Source organism: Thamnophis sirtalis, unplaced genomic scaffold (assembly GCF_051295495.1).
Source record: "Thamnophis sirtalis isolate CommonGarterSnake01/CBP01778 unplaced genomic scaffold, rThaSir2_p1.2 scaffold_12, whole genome shotgun sequence".
Classification (NCBI taxonomy): Eukaryota; Metazoa; Chordata; class Lepidosauria; order Squamata; family Natricidae; genus Thamnophis; species Thamnophis sirtalis.
In genome coordinates this window covers 10,769,074-10,789,970 of record NW_028261392.1, presented here as the reverse complement: position 1 = coordinate 10,789,970, position 20,897 = coordinate 10,769,074, and the positions used below count along the sequence as shown (strand labels likewise).

Genomic DNA, 20,897 nt, shown 5'->3' with positions numbered 1-20,897 from the left:
CTGCCATCCTACAGAAGGGGTTTGACTTTGCTTCTTCCAATCCTAATGCCACAGTCTATTCTGCAGCCCTGGTGCCTCAGATGTTGCTCCATCTAAAATACTAACCAGGGCTCACCCTGCTAAGCTTTCTGTGCCTGGTAAGATAAAATGCCACCAGCTGTGACCAGTCTAATTCGCAGAAGCTCCATCCAGCATTTCTTTTCTCTTTGGGGATATAGTCAGACAATAGTTGAGGTGCTTATTCATAAAATTGATGGAAGAGAAACAATTAGATGGTAAAGAGAGGGAGATATTATACCATGTTTCTCAGCATTTTGCTTTCACATTGCAATAAGTACTTTATAATGGTTTTACTTTAAGTTCGACCATCATTTTATTATGATTGTTTATTAGCTTACCTATTGTAATTTTTCCTTCCTTCCTTCCTTCCTTCCTTCCTTCCTTCCTTCCTTCCTTCCTTCTTTCTTTCTTCCTTCCTTCCTTCCTTCCTTCTTTCTTTCTTTCCTTCTTTCTTCCTTCCCTTCTTTCACCTTTCCTTCTTTCTTCCTTCCCTCTTTCCTTCCTTCCTTCCTTCCTTCCTTCCTTCCTTCCTTCCTTCCTTCCTTCCTTCTTTCTTTCCTTCCTTCTCCTTCCTTCTTTCCTTCCTTCCTTCCTCTTTCTTTTTTTCTTCCCCCTTTCCTTCCTTCCTTCTTCCTTCCTTCCCTTTTCTTTCTCCCTTCCTTTCTTCTTTTCTTCCCTCCCTCCCTCCCTGACTCTGCTGGATTTTGTATAAGCCACCCAGATTCATTTCACTTCATTTGGGAGATTGTGCAAATGCAACGATAAATACGATAGAAAATGTAGGACTGCTCTGAGTTATAACCGTGACAAGCAGGCTTCATTATGTTCATAACTCGAAGACCACCTGTATCCATTCACATTTGTTCTGCTTCTCTTCCATGGAGAGATCAGGAACTCAAGCTTTTGCATCATGTCTCTGCACTGTTTGTTTTAATCAATCATCACTTGAGAATCACATTTCCTCCCATTTCTAGGCAGATGCCATGCTTGGAAATGACCAGTCAAATGTTGACAGTTCTTATTGCAGATACTCTATCCTGAAGCATGTCATGTAGCACTGTCATATTAATGAGTCATGCCTGAAGCCTTCTGTGGAGTAATGGACTGCTAATTGGCTGCAAAACCATGAATATTTCTTCTGCCTCTGAGGTTGTATGCCACAATATTCTCCTAGCAAAAGTAACCCATTTCCTTGCTTAATGACTTGACTGACTTTCCTAATGCCTCTCTTGGGTGTGCCAAAGGCACATTCTTCTAGCAGTGACACATTTTTATATAACCAGTTTGAGGTGTAGAAAGACAGAGGTCAAATAGGGTTTGAAATGCATCCATTTGTTAAGGAGAATTACAAGTCTCTTAGTAGGTAGACTGAATGGTCTTCCAAAAAACAACTTGAGCAGAAGTATTTGGAAAGGCCAACAAATTCCAAAATATTGTTTTTGTTCTTATTTTTCTCTTATTCTACTTGGGGGGGTCAGGTGGTGCTTCTAACATAGATTTTCCTGCTAGGGGAGCTAAATATATATTGACTTTCAACTATTCCCTTGTAAAGTTACTTAAAAAAAAACAAATTCTTGGTCTATTCTTTAAGATTCTTTTTTGATAATCAGAGCAGATGGTTCCCAAAGGAACAGGATAGGCTTAAGATACAGAATAGCAATAGCAATAGCTGTAGACTTATATACCGCTTCATAGGGCTTTCAGCCCTCTCTAAGCGGTTTACAGAGAGTCAGCATATTGCCCCCAACAATCCGGGTCCTCATTTTACCCACCTCGGAAGGATGGAAGGCTGAGTCAACCCTGAGCCGGTGAGATTTGAACCGCTGAACTGCTGATCTAGCAGTAGCCTGCAGTGCTGCATTTAACCACTGCGCCACCTCGGCTCAGGGTTGACAAGAAGGATCTTGGCAGATTTGAACATTGGCCACTATCTAACAAAATGAAATTCAATGGTGGAAAAGGTAATGGTTCTACATTTAGACAAGGAAAACAAAATGCACAAGTACAGTATATGTGGTACTTCGATAATAGGAACTGTGAGTGGGATCTTGGAGTCCTAGTGGACAACCATTTAAATATGAGCCAGCAGTGTTCAGCAACTGCCAAAAAAGCCAACAAGGTTCTAGGCCACATAAACAGAAGGAAAGAATCAAGATCACACATTAATACCATTTTATAATGCCTTGGTAAGGCCATACATGGCATCGGACCTGGGTACCTGAGAGACCGCCTCCTGCCAATTACCTCCCAAAGACCAATTCGATCTCACAGACTTGGCTTTCTCCGGATTCCATCTGCCAGCCAATGTCAGCTGGCAACCCCCCAGGGGAGAGCCTTCTCTGTTGCTGCGCCGGCCCTCTGGAATGAGCTCCCCGTGGAGATCCGGACCCTTACTACCCTCCCGGCCTTCTGTAAAGCTACCAAGTTTTGGCTGTTCCGACAGGCTGGGGGCTGTTGAAATATCCAGCCCCGCCTCAATTGTGAATGTTGTGCATTTTTAAATTCTTTGTATTGTCTTATTTATTTCCCTTTCCTTGTTTATTGTGAGCCACCCAGAGTCCTTCAGGAGTGGGCGGCATACAAAACTAATAAACAACAACAACAACAAGCATACTTGGAATACTGCATCCAGTTTTGATCGCCACAATGTAAAAAAGATGTTGATACTCTAGAAAGAATGCAGAGAAGAGCAACAAAGATGATTAGGGGACTGGAGGCTAAAACATATAAAGAACAGTTGCTGGAATTGAGTATGAAAAGAAGGACTATGGATGAGATGATAGCAGTGTTCTAATATCTCAGGGGTTGCCACAAAGAAGAGGGAGTCAAGATATTCTCCAAAGCACCTCAATGTAGGACAAAGAGTAAGGGTGGAAACTAATCAAGGAGAAAAGCAACTTAGAACTAAGGAGGAATTTCCTGACAGTTAGAACAATTAATCAGTGGAACAATTTGACTCCAGAAGTTGTGAATGCTCCATCACTGGAAATTTTTAAGAAAAGTTTGGATAACCACTTGTCTGAAATGGTCTAACGTTTCCTGCCTGAGCAGGGGGTTGGACTCCAAGGCCCCTTAGAACGCTGCTATTCTGCTGATGAGTTATATTAGTTCATCCCAAAGGAATAAAAATAAGTAAGCAATCGGTTTGCCTTTCATTCACTTCCTACTTGTCAATGCTGACCACTGTAAGAGTTCTCTTTTCTCTTTCTTTCTGGGCTTTTGAAAGTTGCATCTTTTGCCATAGATCTGTCAGTTTCCAGTCAATCTCCACTTCTTCTTCTCCTTCTGAGTCAGGTAGGGGAAAACATTTGAAACGAGCTTAGTATTGGCAAAGGCAATTGCAGTATAGAGTTGCACAACATTGTGCGCCAATCCGACGGCCCACCAAGGGTTTACTGAGGTCCAAGGTAGTCAGTAAATCTAGTTTATTGCTTTAGCTGTTGAGCTGCCTTTCTTCTGGAAAATCAAAAGTCAGACAGGACTGATATATTGAGTCTTAGCAAGGTCTGAAACCAGAAAATGATCTTTATTTGGTTTGAGTGTATACTTTTTTATTGCACCGAGAAATCCGGAAAGTCTGTATGTTCACTGGGCTGAAAAGGTCTGTTTTCCACATTTGTGCCCCAAAGTTATAATATGAGTAGCAAAACCAGAAACATTTATCTCATCTTTTCTCTAGGAGTTCAAGACTTCCTCTTATGGTGTGTGATGTTGCTGCTTCAAGAGTTCTGCAGTGCAGAGGTAGTTGAGGGATAATATTTGTCCCACGGCCTCCCCAGGGTATTTCATGCATGTAAATCCATAATTGTTTCTTTTATAAAACTTCTTTAGCTTCTCAGTTGGAATATTTATTCATACCTGAGACAACTCAGGAGAAACTTTTGTGGTGTACACAATGCATCTGAATAGAATAGAATGTTGTTGTTGTTGTTGTTGTTGTTGTTGTTCTTAGTTTCCAAGTCATGTCTGACCCATCGCGACCCCATGGACAACATTTCTCTAGGCCTTCCTCTCCTCTACCATCCTATGGAGTCCATTTAAGCCCATGCCTACTGCTTCGGTGACTCTACCCAACCACTTCACTTGTTGTTCCCTTCTTCTTTTGCCCTCCATCTTTCCCAGCATGAGGCTCTTCTCCAGGGAGTCCTTCCTTGTCATTAGGGTGGCCAAAGGAATTGACTTTCATCTTCAGGATCTGCCTTCTAAGGAGCAGTCAGGGTTGATCTCCTCTAGGACTGACCGGTTTGATTGCCTTGCAGTCCAAGGGATTTTCAGGAGTCTTCTCCAGCACCATAGTTCAAAGACCTTTTCTATTCTAGAATAGAATAGAATTTGTTATTGGCTAAGTATGATTGGACACACAAGGGATTTGTCTTTGGTGCATGTGCTCTCAGTGAACATAAAAGAAAAAAAATACATTCATCAAGAATCTTAAGATACAACACTAAGGAATATTTATTCCTACCTGAGAAACTCCGGAGAAACTTTTGTGGTTTGTACAATGTGTTTGTACGACATCCACAGCATCTTATACTCTGTTTCCAGAAGTCAGATTCTGGTTTTGATCACAACTTTTTAAGAATAAAACATCTTAAAAAATCAATACTGCTGCCGTAATCAATGCAATATTTCCTGTTACATGCATGGCCAGCTCCAGAGGGTTGCACATATGTGCTAGTTGTTCTCGACTCTAGGGTGCAGGGCTCATCTCCGTTTCAAAGCTGAAGAGGCAGGGCTGTCCAAAGATGTCTCCATGGTCATGTGAGCAGCATGACTAAATGCTGAAGGTGCATGGAACGTTGTTACCTTCCCACCAAAGGTGGTTCCTATTTTTCTACTTGCATTTTTATGAGTTTTTGAGCTGCTAGGTTGGCAGAAGCTGGGACAAGTAATGGGAGCTCACTCCATTATGCAGCAGTAGGGATTTGAAGTTGAACTGCCGATCCTTCTAATCAACAAGCTCAGTTTCTTAGTCACTAAGTCATCATGTTCTTAGCCACCAGCTCCAGAAGGCAACAAGTCAACATCCACCAACAAAACTTCTAAGGGCAAGAATTGTGTCCTTGTTTGACAGTAAATAGATGTTTGCTGTGCTATTGGTATTTGAAACATGTTATCATCACTCGGTTTTTCTCTACAATCATATGCGATTTGCTCTTCTGTATCTTATATGATAATGATGTGATAATTAATTAAAATTTTAATTAATTTTATTCATATCGCCTTGGATTCATGTTAGCTGAAGTGCTTCTCCAAAACCAAACAACTAATGAATCCTTAGCATTTTGACAACTGCTGAAGCACCAAGAATGTAGAATATGGACAAAATATTTATTCATGATTACTTTTCCTTTTTTTAAAAAATGTAATCTCACTCCACCATTATCTGATGTCTTAAATGATAATAATAATTTTAAAAAGTGCACATTGTTATCTGCTTCACAACACAGTACATAATGAATATTATCTATCTTAAAGTTTTAAATTAATAATAAAGAATCAAATATTTGTAATGGCCACATTAATTCTGTGTAAGAAAGAAAGAAAGAAAGAAAGAAAGAAAGAAAGAAAGAAAGAAAGAAAGAAAGAAAGAAAGAAAGAAAGATGAGAGAGAGAGAGAGAAAGAGAGAGAGAGAGAGAGAGAGAGAGAGATGAGATGAGAGATAGATCAAACCACCAAGAATGGACTTTACCTTACAAATCATTAAAAGTTCTTTCCATTTTTTTAAAAAAATCAGTCATGCAGGAAAACCATTTATGAAGGAGCCCTCACTATCTATTATTGAGGAATTTGGGTCGCTCGAAGGTTGAACAGATCTGGGTGAAGGGAAAAACAGTTTTATGGCTTTCTAAATTAGATTGGAGAAAATTGGGGGGCATTTCCATCCAAAGAACCTTCACTGGATTGAAAATAACCCAGAATCTTTCTCATCCATGGTATCAACCATTTTGGAGAAATTGTTTCCATTTATAATTGTAGCAAAAGTAGCATTTTTATTTTGCACTCTTTTTAAGAATGAGCAGGCAGTATTTTTCCCCAATGAAAGAAATCCTCTCCTCTTCTATGATCTCTATACTAGGGAGTGGATAGAATGAAGCACTGTGGACTACTTCTTCTGACTGCCGGCTGCCTGCAATTTGGCAGTTCGAATCTCACCAGGCTCAAGGTTGACTCAGCCTTTCATCCTTCTGAGGTGGGTAAAATGAGGACCCAGATTGTTGGGGGCAAGAGGCTGACTCTGTAAACTGCTTAGAGAGAGCTGTAAAGCACTGTAAAGTGGTATATAAGTCTCAGTGCTATTGCTGCTATAGTTCTGGAAAATACATTTCTGTCAGATAAACAATAAAATTAAAATTTAAAAGATCATATTTAAGAATAAAAAAATATTTTATTTTCCCTGAGGAGATTTATAGGAAAAACTATCATCTTGTGTGAAATGAGTTGAATTTACAATAGTAATTTGCAGTGTCTGTGTTACACCTGTTTAAAATTCCTGGAGTTTGGAATATAATTTTTTTCCCTTAGTAATGACCAGTTATTTAAGCATTTTTATAAGAAGTTGGATTTTGTATATTTCATTAAAATGAGCTGAATTAAATCATGTGGGTTAATTACATTCAAGTCATGATTTACTCGTTATATTGTTCTCATTCCTTGAGTATGTGGGGAAAAAATTCTTCTTGGGAAAGAACACTTGTATTGCTTTGATTTTAAAAGAACAAAAATAAAATAAAATATTTGCAGGTCCTTCATTGGTAAATTGTAACTATCAACATAACCCACCAGTTATTCTCTTTAATGAACAGGGATAGCCTGAGGATATTATGCTCAATTTCTTTAAATTACTTTTTTCTTTATTTTAATGGGAATGTGTAGTTACCAAAGAGATATTTTTTTTCAATGGTAAATCGTTTTTCCTCTTCTGTTTCGTTCGCCAAGCTAAGCAGTTCCTGCCTCAATAGTACTTCAAAAACAGTATGAGCAGAAGGCAGTTCATCGCTCTGTGTGTGTGTGTGTCTATGTGTCAAGAAATGTCAAGAGGAACCGATTAAGTGATTACATGATAGCAGCCACCCATCTGACATTTTGCTCAACAGATCTCTTTCTTGCTCAACAGTAATAGCTGTGCCATATGGGATTTTAGAAGAAAGGGGAAATATCTTAAATGGGACAAAGGTGCTGTCCAAATATCTTCATGTGCATAGAGATATCAGAACCATTAGATGGACAGAAAATAAATTGGACATACAAAGAGAGAGAGAGAGAGACAGACAGACAGACAGACAGACAGATGATAGATAGATAGATAGATAGATAGATAGATAGATGATAGATAGGTAGGTAGGTAGGTAGGTAGGTAGGTAGGTAGGTAGATAGCCAGATAGGTAGGTGTTGTGGCCCAGCAGGAGCCGTTGGAGCTGCCACCAGACTCCGACAGCGAGGGGCCCTACGAGTCGGCTCTGGAGGATGTGGAGGACCCTGGACAGGGTTCCGACTCCGAGCAGAGCGCAGAGAGGCTGTTTGGCCACCAGGAGGCACCTGAGCCTTGGACCAGTGGGGAGGAGTCAAGGGAGAGTGAGCAGGAAGCCAGTAGCGAGTTATTCCTGGATGCATGCCATCGAAGAGCTAATAGGCATCAGGAACAATTACGCAATTACAGGAGGTGATTGTACTCAGCTGGTGGTCATTAGGCTCCTCTCCAGACTATAAAAAGCTACTTGTGCACACGCCCCTCTTTGCAGAAGTCAACACAGAATCGAATGTCGGAGAACTTTGTGTGAGCTTGGCAGGCTGGATTGCTGCCAAGCCTTATCTGTGTTTATTGCTGCCCAAGCTTGTCTGTGCTGGGTTGCTGCCAAGGACCTGTTTGTCTGTTAATTAAATGCCATAATTTATCTCTGACTCGGAGTGTGCTTTGGTGTGGAACGAGGGAGGTCAGAACAGGTAGGTAGGTAGACAGATATAGATTGATAGATGACAGACAGACAGACATACAGACAAGAAGGGAGGGAGGAGGAAGAGAGGGGGGGAAGGAAAGCTGGGTAGGAAGGTAAGTTGGTAGGTAGGTAGATAAACAGACAGACAGATTAAAATTGTATTTTTATTAACAGATTTCAATTTCTTGGGAAATTTTTAATACCCCCAAATTGTGTGCATCCTCACCAGCACCCCATGTTTCTCTTCATTTTTGTTTTGCTTCCCCGCTTGAAAAAGAAATGTCCTTGTTTTCTTGTTATTGTTTTCACACTGGACGTCACTTTTCATCTCAGTTTGGCTCCCGGTACCTTCTCCACTTTATAAAATGACTGATTATGCTTTCCGATTCAGATGTCAACGAAGAGAATGAGTTGCCTGTCAATTGGTGCTTGATGTTTTTTTTTTCCTCTCATCCACATGGCATAGGATTTGTGGTCCATGCGTATGTGTGCCAGTATATGTGTTTGTGTGTGTGTGTGTGTGTGTGTGTGTGTGTGTGTGTGTGTGTGTGTGTATGAATAAATCATGCTTCATCGCTTTTTTCTGAGCTGCTGAGTTCTAAAAGCATGCTTTGGATTTTAAGGATTTTGAACCGTTAGCATTGCTTGGTTGAAATCTCATTGAGGTTATTTGCACCAAACAGTGCCCAGCTTTGTACCCAGCAGTGTTTCCTTCCATGCTGTGCTGAAGTGCATTGTAAAGCCAGCTCTCCCAGCATTCCCTGCAAAAGAAAAATGTGCAAGTAAATAATTAAATGGAATCAATGAATTTCTCTGGCTATAAAAGAATTCTTATTTCAAGTCAACGGGAAAACGCCTGGTGGATTTCATTAGGCTGCAGAATTATGGCTGAAAACAACAGCAATGGCACAAAAGATCAGATAAATATTTTCCTTTTTTTCTTTTCTTTAAAAAAAAAAAACTCATTCAACTCTGCTTTAAAATCAGTTCAGATATTCCCAGGGCACATTATTCCAAGACCTGAATTATTTATTTCAAGAATGTATTCTTTGAGATGCTTTCTTTTATTGGTTTGGTTTATAAATGTATACATTGATTTTGATGGCCACCCAACTCTTGGGCCTATTAGAATATCTGTGCTTAATTCTATGGATATTTTTTTTAAAAAAATGTTAGATCTACCGTATTTTTCGGAGTATAAGATGTGCCTTTTTCCCTCAAAAAAGAGGCTGAAAATCTGGGTGCGTCTTATACACTGAACACAGCAATTTTTTTTGCCTCCTGAAACCCTTCACCAAACTGGCCATGCACAGCTTTTAGAAGGCTTTCAGAGAGCTCCTGGGAGCTGGGGAGGGCAGAAATGAGCAAAAAATGGGGTGGCTTTTGCTCAATTTTGCCCCTCAACCCGCAGGAGTACTCTATAAGCTTCTCAAAAAATGGGCCATTTTTGCTCATTTTGGGGGGCCCACACCCCCAGGAACACTCTACAAAACTCAGGTATTCACATTACTGAATTACAGAAAGATAATGCAAGAAGAAAATCACACTCTTTATGATGAGATTCTGCACCAAGTTATGCATGACGTCAATGGGATTTATACAGCCCTGGTGTTTTACTGATTGCCAGTATCACTTACTTATTGCCATTGCCAAAGAGGAAATTCAATGGTTATATTAAGGCATTACATCTTCTGTATCACATTTTAATTTGCTCTGTTTGGATGAAACGCTAATTACTCGTGCTATCACCTGGAGATTTGAGACTCTGGCATTTATACCTAACCTTTAGGGTACGTCCTTCTATTTTAGGAATTAAATTTAAAACATTATTGTGCATATGTCATTAAAAAAAGCATTAAACTTTGAGTTATTTGGGGTCTACTTGCTTGGGAAAATGCCTTTATTATAATAGTTTATGTTATTTAAATCTTTTCCATTGTTTCTGCTTAACTTCCCATCCCAAGTCGCACAATATTGTAAAAGTTCCAAGAAAAGCTTTATATTTCAAGCTCAACTATCTGGAAGAGATTTGGACAAAATTAGTTAGTCAACAAGGGTTGTACTGGTACTAGAAAGTCCAGTTAAAGGTGTAGTCACTTCTTGTTAGGTTTCTACAAAAAGAGTTGCCCCATGTTCAGATAGAGATCACATTCCATTAATCAATCTTTGAATGGCTTCAGCATGACCTACTCTCCAAATCAGGTGGGGATCCGTCTACCAATTAAGTTCTCCCCATCTTCTGCTTTGACCCACATGAACAATGATAAGGGGTTGGGCTTTGGAATGGTCTCTCAAGTTAGGATGGTTCTGTTTCTGAACCTCAGTCAGTAGAAGATTCTTCCAAGGGATTCACAGTGGGGCATCTCTTGCATGTCTTTTTCCAGATTTTGCTTTTCAAGGACAAGTCCTACCATTGAAGGCTCAGTCCAGTGGTGGGTTCCGGATCCTGTTGCAACTGGTACGCTGCAACGGGATCCGGGGTCCACCACATGCACATGTGCAGCAAGTGTGCAGCATGCACATTCATACTTACTGCCCGCGACACTCCAGCTCCTCGGTGGAGCATCGCACAGGCACCGTACGCTCTGTGTAGGTGCACGAAAACCCCGATTGGCTCAAATACAGGTAGGGACGATGGGCGGGCAGGTGGGCCCTCTGGAGCACTATACTGGAACAGTACCTGTACTCCCAACAGGCACCGGTATGCCCATACCAGAGCTTACCGGTCGTATCCCATCACTGGATCAGTCCATAAAATCATCTGTCAGGGTTCCAAAAAACACCCCCAATGAAATAAAACTCTGAAGCTTGGGTTTCCTCAAAGTTCCACTTTATTAGAGATGTCATGTTGGCACATCTGGGAAAACCTGAATCTGAAAATTTTCCCACCCAGTTGAAAGTTCAAGATCCTGCCCCAACACCCACAAGTTCATCACATGTTCCAATATTTCACTGCCGCGAAGACAGATTCCTCCTATCCAGATCTGACCAGATGCAGAGACAAAGTCGACCTTCACTTTCTAAGAAGAATGTTATTATGGCTACACATCATCCAGCTCCACATAATCCCCCCTCTCCCAGTTTCCCATGGTAGAAAGTGTGGCAGGCCTGAAGTCCAAAAGAAAAGAGGGCTTGCAGGCCTGACACCATCCCTACTTTGTCAGGGGGAAAAGGAAAAAGTGAGCGTCAAGATTAATGTTAGAGAAAGATATGGGATTAAGACCATCCCGAAAAGGATGGCACCCCCTTGATCTGGTCATCAATATCAATATGAGATCAGATCTTCAGGTTCCCCAGGGCAAAGGCTGAGACTTTTAAATCCCTGTACTTTAAATACCGTAGAGACTGATTTCTCCTCCAAGAATGAGGTTTCTTCTTCTATGAATCAAACCATTACATTGAGGAAGAGGGAAATATATATAAATGGGAGGACTTTTTAATTTACTGTTTGGATGCTAGGCCTCTGGGAGAAAGAGAGAGAGAGAGAGAATAGGATGAATGTTGTGATTTTTGTTTGAGTGCCAAGACATGGCTGAAGGTTTAAGAGACTGGAAAGGATTTATCTTCAACTTAGCTACAGTGTGCTAGGATTGTAAAGACTTAAGTGTGATATATTACAGCTGAGCTGCTTTGAAAAGTCAGTCTTCATGTCTTGACCAAGAAAATGGGAAAGGTGAAGAACATAGGCTGAAAGGAGGAAAAAAGGGAGCATAGGTTTCATTATACATTTTTATAGAGACTCAACACCTTTTAACAGAATAACAGAATTGGAAGAGACCTTGGAGGTCTTTTAGTCCAGCCCACTGCTCAAACAGAAGACTCTCAGAATTTTTAACAAATGACTGTCCAGTATCTTTTTGAAAGCCTTCAGTGATGGAGCACCCTCGATTTCTGTAGGCAAGTCATTCCACAGATTAATTGTTCTAACTGCCAGGAAATTTCTCCTTAGGTTCTAGGTTGGTTCTCTTCTTGATTAGTTTCTATCTTATTCTACCTTCAGTGATTTGGAGAATAGATTGACCTTCTCTTCATTGTGGCAACCCTTTAGATATTGGAAGACTGCTATCATGTTATCCCTAGTCCAGTGGTGGGATTCAAATAATTGAACAACTGGTTCTCTGCCCTAATGACCATCTGGGTAGGTGGGGCTCAGTGGTCATGTGACTGGGTGGGCGTGGCCAATTCAAGGTCACTCAGATCGATGGGCAATTTGTCTTAGCTGTTCCAATGTAATAAAGGTTAACCGCAGAGGCAGTTTCTGTAAGCAGGGCAACAAAGATTAGGCTAGAAACAACACTAGAATGTTTCCTTCCTGCCTTCCTTACAGGATTAGCCCTGTAAAGTGAGGGGGGAAAAAAGGAGATTTCTTCCAACAATTGGTTCTCTGAACTACTTAGAAAGTTACCAACTGGTTCTCCCGAATAGGTGCGAACTGGCTGAATCCCACCACCTTCTTTTCATTAAACTAGACATACCCAATTCTTACAACTGTTCTTCACATGTTTTAGCCTCCTAATCCTCTATGTTGCTCTTCTCTGCCCTCTTTCTAGAGTCTCAACATCTTTTTTTATATTGTGTTGACCAAACTCGATGCAGAATTCCTAGTGTGGTCTTACCAAGGCATTATAAAATGGTGCTAACACTTCATGTGATCTTGATTCTATCCCTCTGTTAATTTAACCTAGGACTGAGACTGGGGAAGTGGGACAAGAGAAGCTGCATCATTTAAAACCATTTTGCCATTTTCTTTCAGTAAATACAGTTGCTTGTTAGGAGTGGCGCGGTGGCCTAGAGGCAGACCTCTCGCCTCATAATCAGGAGGCTGTGAGTTCGATCCTAGGTAGAGGGAGATATTTCTCTCTCTGGGCACAATGAGAATGTATCTGCTGAACAAAACTCTGCATTGGCGACAGGAAGGGCAAGCGGCCATTAAAGACTCTGATAGTTCCATTCAGTTACCCAGACTCCACCCCACAAGAGATTATGTGTCTCTCCTCTACCCGGAGGAGACCCTTCTCGGTGGCTGCTCCGACCCTCTGGAACGAACTCCCCATGGAGATTCGGACCCTCACCACCCTCCAATCCTTCCGCGCCGCTTTAAAGATCTGGCTGTCCCGGCTGGCCTGGGGTTAAGATCCTAACCCCACTCGAATTGTGTGACTGTTGTGTTTTCTTTTTAATATGTTGTATTGACTTCATGTTGGAACATTGTTTCTCCTCCCCCCCCCCTTTTTGAACTGTGAGCCGCCCTGAGTCCCCCCCAGGGAAAAGGGCAGCATACAAATAAAGGGAAATAAAATAAATAAATAAAAATAAATTATGGGGTCGTTAAAAGAAGAAGAATTACAGTGTCAGGCCTGTAGCCATGTTCCTTTTGGGATCTTTGGCCTGCCGCACTTCTATTCTACTATGCTACTTCTATAGTGGGGAAATGGGAGGGGGAATAGTATGGAGTAGAATGTTATGTGGCCAAAATAAAATTCCTTTCTAGAAAGCCAAGGTCATCTTTTGTCTTGGCACCTCTGCACATGACCAGAACTAGATGGGTGGAACTGCCAGCATGGCAGTGGAAGATTAAACCATATGATGGACTCGTGGGTGTGGGAGCAAGATCATGAACTTTAACTGGGGGGGGGATTGAAGAAGCTTCAGATTTGGGTTAATGTCAGCAATCCAGGTAGCATCCAAAATTAAATTAAGAGTCCAAGGTCCAGCTAGCTCAGTTGGTAGAGCATGGCTCTCTTAATAAATTGGAATTTGGAGCAGCATGTTGTTTTGGACTCTAATTTAATTTTGGATGCTATCTGGAATGCTGACATTCAATTGCTTGTTCTGGACATAAGTGCCAGGTTAACATCTGTACCATTTTGGTCTTTCAAAGACCATCAAAGACCTATAAAGAAATTGGCTGCAGCATTCAGCCAAATAACACAATACACAATGTGACCTAGACCAAAATACCGAAAAGAAAGGAAAAAAAAACCTTCCATTTAATTGGTAGTATACTATTTCCCTATTGCATTAGTTCTCATGAAGACAAATGACTCATGCAGTTAGGGTATGCTTTTTTTAAAATAAAAAAATCTGCTGGAATTATATATGGTTTTCAGTGAGAACAATAGAAGCCAGAATAATGCTTAAGTTGGAAAAGATGAAAATGTGTCTCTATATAGTAACAACACTGCATTTTAATAACGATCACAATTTCTGGAACTAAAACAATCTCCTTTTATTTGAGTGATGGGCACAGAGAGTCATTAGTTTACTCAAGAGGAAATGTATATATAATTAGCAATCAATCAAAATCTAATGAAAAGGGGAGATTGAAACACCTATCATTAAAATGGTAAGGATATGGTTTTTCTCCCCCTCCAAAATAGATTGAAGGAGAAAAAGCGGACAATCTCCAGTCAATTTTTTTTTTGCCATTCCTCTGGAGCAATCAATAACTTTTCTAAACAGGTTTTAGATGATCCATGGTTTGACACAAGATGTGCACATTGGTTTAACATTGTTGGAAAGTACCTTGGAGGTCTTCTAGTCCAACCCCTTGCTCAGGGAGGAAACCCTATACCAATTCAGACAAATGGCTGTTAAATCTCTTCTTTAAAACTTCCAATGTTGGAGAACTCACAACTTTTGGAGACAACTTCCACTGATTCATTGTTTTAACTGTCAGAAATTTCTTCTTCGTTCTAGGTTGGTTCTCTTCTTGATTGGTTTCCATCCATTGTTTCTTGTCCTGCCTTCAGATGCTTCGGAGAATAAGCTGCCCTCCCCTTCTTTGTGGCAAGACCTTAGATAGCAATAGCAATAGCACTTAGACTTATATACTGCTTTACAGCCCTATCTAAGCTTTTTGCAGAGCATATTGCCCCCAACAATTTGAGTCCTTATTTTACCCACCTCGGAAGGATGGAAGGCTGAGTCAACCTTGAGCCTGGTGTGATTCAAACTGCCAAATTGCAGTCAGCCAGCAATCAGCAGACGTAGCCTGCAGTACTGCACTCTAACCACTGTACCACCGTGGCTCATAGATATTGAAACATTGCTATCATGTCCCTCCTAGTCCTTCTTTTCACTAGACTAGACATTACCCAATTCTTGCAAACATTCTTCATATGTTTTAGCCTCCATTTCCCTAATCATCTTTGTTGCTCTTCTCTGCACTCTTTCTAAATTTTGAGAAAGCTATGTTGCCTATATACAGGACTTAATTTACATGGCATCATTACATAATTTTGAAGCACATGTAAATGTTTGATGAAGCAACATCCATGCTTTCTTGCAGAGTGTGACTTCTGCTCTTTCCCACACCTTTGCAGGAGCATCAAGCGAGGATTGCACTCTGCATCCATCCTGTTTATCAATCTCGGTTAGCCACTCTTCCATTGCTTGTACTGTATGACCCCACAGACGCCGCCTGTAAAGATTAATTCCGTTTCTTCGGAAAATAAATATTTTCCCACCCTGCAGTAAATATTCCTTGCAGGGTGGGACAGGTTAGTAATGGAACTTTTTAATTAAAAATGGTGCAAGAAGAAATACTTGTCAAGTGATTGATAAAAAGAAAGGATACAGAGCATTAACCTCAGTTAGATGTGCATATTTATCTCTAGACATGCAGCACTGCAAAGTAAAATCGGGAATAGGGGCAAATGTCACCACTTTGTCCCCACAGCATGGAGGAAAAGATCAGTTAAGGAGAGAAGCAACCGAGAAAGGAGAGATTTCCTGACAGTGAGAACAATTAGGCAGTGGAATGAGTTGCCTTCAGAAGTTGTGGGTACTCCACAGAGGTGTGTTCCTACCAGTTCGGCCGAGGTGGCGCAGTGGTTAGGGTGCAGTACTGCAGGCCACTTCAGCTGACTGTTATCTGCAGTTCAGCGGTTCTAATCTCACCGGCTCAAGGTTGACTCAGCCTTCCATCCTTCCGAGGTGGGTGAAATGAGGACCCAGGCTGTGGGGTCGATATGCTGACTCTGTAAACCGCTTAGAGAGGGCTGAAAGCCCTATGAAGCGGTATATAAGTCTAACTGCTATTGCTATAGTTCGGCCGAACCCATAGTAGTTTGGCAGCCTGGGTCGCTGGAAATGGCAGCGACCCAGGCCTGCCACGCCCCCGAACCGGTTCCCTCGGCAGCGGCGTAGGCACCGCCACCTTGTTTTTGCCTTCTGCGCATGCGCAGAGCAATTTTTGTGGCACTGTGCATGCGCACACAGCGTGCATCAAGTGCTTGCACGTGTCTCAGCCCTGCGCAAACAAGCAGTAGCTGCAGCCAGAGCCCACCTGGTGCTCCACCACTGGAGGTTTTCAAGAAGAGATTGGACAGCTATTTGTCTAGAATGATATAGGACCATGATGGAGAACCTATGGCATGCATGGCCGAAGAGGCACGCGGAGCCATGTCACCTGGCACATGCAGCATCGCCCATTCCTCTTCCGGGTTTCTGGCAGTCATGCATGTGTGACAGTCAGTTGGCCTCCATGTGTGCAGCAGTGCTAGAAACTGGAACAGCTGGTCTTCCATTTTCCAGCGGAAACATGCACACTGGCTAGCTGATCGTCGTGTGTGCATGCATCCCAGTACCTGGAAGACTAGCTTGTCGGCGCGCATGCATGCACCGGAAACTAAAAGTTCATTTTCCGGAGGGCGCATGCCCCCTGGGCAGTTCCTCTTCCGGGTTGCGGCCCCGATGAATGCACAGGTTCTCCATCACTTGTATAGGATCTACTGGTTAAGCAGGATGTTGAATGAGGAGACCTGCGAGGTTCCTTCCAACTGTTATTCGGTTATTTCACCTCTGATCTTGACCTTTCCCTGAAAAATAAACACACAAATCTTGTTTTCCTTCTTTAAAAACTTACATTTCACATTTTTTCCCCTTCCAGAAAAGGAAAGCAACATTTTTTATCTTTTCACCTTAGATTACATACCAGTAGTGGGTGAGGGAAAGTCACCACAGAAGCAACTTTTAAAAGAATCAGGATAAAATAGCTTTACGGGCCACTATTAGTAACAAAGCAAAATATTGGTAGACATTTAAAAAAAAGTTTAAAAGTTAAGCTTGCTTCCTTATTTCCCACAGCATTTAACAAGAAACTCATAACGTAACAGGCAGGGATGGGATTGTTGGTAGCTTCGACAATCAGCTGGGAGCGAACCAGTTCACTCCAACAATGAGCTGAGCCCCTGCTCTATCTTGTCCTTTATTTCCTGCTTTCCAGCTCATTTCAATAGTGCGGCACAGCTGATTCCCCCACCCCAGCTGTTTTACTTACCATTGCTGACTTCAAAAGTAAGCAGCTGAGCTTTGAAATACTACATTTTAAAGCATTGCACATGGGCACCAAGCCCCCATGTGTGCAAAGTACTTGCTCACCGAACTGGTTGTTAAACTGGCAGCATCCCACCACTGGGACATAAACCAGACTCTCTGACTATCCTGATTTTCTAGGAAAATGACACCGAATGTTTCTCCGGTTCTTCTTCAATATCATATTAGCGTTTTCAACTGTACAGAAGAATGAACTCAAAAGATAATCATGCCCTAAGGTCCTTGAACAATCCCTTGCTGTGGTCATTCAGGGCCAATAGTCCCCCCCCCCAAGATGAAATCAGGATCTTGGCTGTGCAAAAGGTTTTGGGAATAAATGGTCTTGCTGCATTCACTGAAGCAGATTCATCTGCTTCTTTAATACTTTGGCTAGCAAATCCCATCAATTACTTATATGAAATCCCAAGTAAGTGTCTGTTTTAGCCACTGCCATTGATAACATTGATTTGAAAACAAAATTGGATGGGGTTGATGGATTGGTTGATTGATTAAGATCAGTTCTAAGTATTGGGAAGGAAGCAACTCCAATTGGTTTCCCTACAGATTGATACTTCGGATAAGTCTTGCCAACCTTAGCAAAACTTTTGTTCCTATCTCTAAATAAGATCTTCCTCCTTTCCATACTTATTGTATGTGTTTATAACATTGTACCACAGTGATGCAGTGGTTAGAATGCAGTGTTGCAGGCTGACTCTTCTCACTGCCAGGAGTTCGATCCTGGCCAGCCCAAAGTTGACTCAGCCTTCCATCCTTCCGAGGTCAGTAAAATGAGGACTCACATTGTTGGGGAACAATATGCTGACTCTGTAAATCATTTAGAGAGGGCTGTAAAGTCACTATGAAGCTGTATATACTGTAAATCTAAGTGTTATTGTTAAAATTATGAAAATGTAACCATGAGAGTAAGGAGCTTGGCAGACTGAAGAAGGAATGAAGCCTTCAGTAAGTGGGTGCCTTTTTTAAAAGAACAAGGAATCGTGAAAGCTTGCCTCTATTACTAATAGAATACAAAATTTTGTTGCTAGTTGCAAAGTAGTGTCCGACCCCATGGACAATGTTCTACCAGGCCTTTTTGTCCTCTACCATCCCCTGGAGTCCATTTAAGGTCATGCCTACTGCTACTGTGACTCCATCCAGCCACTTCATTCTCCATCGTCCCATTCTTCTTTTACCCTCAGTCTTTCCCAGCATTAGGCTCTTCTCCAGTGAGTCCTTCCTTCTCATTAGGTAGCCAAAGTATTTGACTTTCATTTTCAGGATCTAAGGAACAGTCAGGGTTGATCTCCTCTAGGACTGATTGGTTTGATCGCCTTAAAGTCCAAGGGACTCACATGAGTCTTCTCCAGCAAAGGACTCAATTGAGTCCTTCAAAAGACTCAATTCTTTGGCCCTCAGCCTTTCTTATGGTCCAACTTTCACAGCCATACATTGCAACTGGGAAAACCATAGCCTTGACTATACACCCTGTTAGCAGGGTGACGTCTCTGCTTTTTAGTATGCTGTCTATATTTGCCGTAGCTTTCCTTCCCAGGATCCAAAATTACCATTCCTTTCTTTGACAGACTTTTGTCCTTTAGCAGTAGTAAAAGCAAGAGCAATTGGAAAGGCTGTTATGGATCAAGCTGGAGATTACAACAATGCTGACACTTGTTCTGAAGTACAGAGTAAAAAAATGCTTACCTGTAAAGTCATTGTTCCTGTGTTGATGGGTCTATTTATAAGTATCAGTGCTCTCCCACTGCAAAGAGCCAATGATAAACCAGTTAATAGGAAGCCTTCATACTTCAAAACTTCTAAAATTAGGTGAGTGCCAGTGAGTTATGCTACAAAGGATGTCCTCTTTTCCCCTTATGTGTTTCTTTGTGCTTTCCCGTTTTTTACTGCCTGCAAAAGAACGGTAACCGATGCTATCAAAAAAATAATACAGCCGAGAAGGCTGCTTATCTTTATTAAACCTGAGTCAACAAAAATTAGACACACATCTTGTTCTTTCCAAAAGCACAAGAGGGATCTTTAGTGTGAGAGATTCTATCCAAAAGAGGCCATAAACTCAGGTATGTAAGATGAACAGCAGGCTGCTTGTCAATTAAGTGTGCAATTTTCCCCCCATTCTTGAGTCAGGTTGCAACCAGTGAGAGAGTAAATGTTACTCCGAAGCTCTCTAATGCTGCCTATCCCGGTGTTAAGCAGGAGGCTGCTGATAATTACACACCGTCTTTTGCTTGGTTCTGAATGCATGCAAATGATACATTTGCTTGCATGCAGGGAAGAAAGAGATGCAATTTCACACTGTTTAACTTAGCAGGTGGCCCCCGCATTTTTTTTTATTAAAAAAAAAAGAATGAACACCTGCAGAAGAATCCTCTTAGAGAAAATCTCAGCTGGGATAAATGGCTCTTGTGCAAAAAAAACCCAAAAAACAAAAAAACTGTGCCGTTTTCATTCTGATTGCGACTGTTATGTTGTTATTTTGCTTTTGGGATATCAACCAAATAGACCCCTTAGGTCACTTATAAAGCCCTTCATGGTATTGGACCTGGGTACTTGAGAGACCGCCTGCTGCCAATTACCTCCACTAGACCGATCAGATCCCACAGATTAGGCATCCTCCAAATTCCATCCACCGGCCAATGCCGACTGGCGACTACCCGGAGGAGAGCCTTCTCTGTGGCTGCTCCGACCCTCTGGAACGAGCTCCCCATGGAGATTCGAACCCTCACCACCCTCCAGGCCTTCCGCAAAGCCCTTAAAATCTGGCTGTTCCAACAGGCCTGGAGCTAAAGAGTTTTTGCCCCCCTTCTCGAATGATATGGTTGTTGTGTGTTTTTAAATTTTGTATTGTTATGTCTCGTCTTTTTTATCCCCCTGCCTGTACCTCCTTCCCTGATTGAATTGTGAGCCGCCCTGAGTCCCCTTCGGGGAAACGGGCAGCATATAAATGTAATCAATCAATCAATCAATCAATCAATCTTTAAAGAGACAGATGCATGTGGTCTCTGGACTAAATAGGGAGAGGCATTTTAAGCAAAACATCTTTACTTACAGATTAACAGAGTTGAAAGGGACCTTGTAAGTCATCTAGTCCAGTGGTCACCAAGTGGTGGTGCATGGACCACTGGTGCTTCTGCAGTTGGTGGTCTGCAGAAAAAAAATATTTGATTTTTTTTTTATATTGCACTAAATACAGAAATATCTAAATATCAGAAAGGTCAGCAGTTCGGCGGTTCGAATCCCTAGCGCTGCATAACGGAGTGAGCTCCCGTGACTTGTCCCAGCTTCTGCCAACCTAGCAGTTTGAAAGCATGTAAAAATGCAAGTAGAAAAGTAGGAACCACTTTTGGTGGGAAGGTAACAGCGTTCCGTGCGCGTTTGGCATTTAATCATGCCAGTCACTTGACTACAGAGAGATCTTCAGACAGCGCTGGCTTTTTGGCTTTGAAACGGAGATGAGGACTGCCCCCTAGACTTGGGAACAAGTAGCATGCATGTGGGAGTAGAACCTTTACATTTTTAAAATAGTATTTATCTTTAAAATATCTATATTAGTGGTCCAAGGGATT

General features: G+C 41.6%; 1 long non-coding RNA gene across 1 annotated transcript; it reads right to left on the bottom strand.

The window, feature by feature from the left end:
• Nucleotides 1-8,164: 8,164 nt before the first annotated feature.
• Nucleotides 8,165-20,466, bottom strand: LOC148043251 (uncharacterized). The gene is made up of 3 exons (XR_015698200.1): nt 20,381-20,466; nt 19,018-19,075; nt 8,165-8,759 (listed from the first exon to the last, which is right to left on the bottom strand). It is a non-coding gene; the product is annotated as an uncharacterized LOC148043251 (long non-coding RNA).
• Between the last annotated feature and the right edge of the window lie 431 nt (nt 20,467-20,897).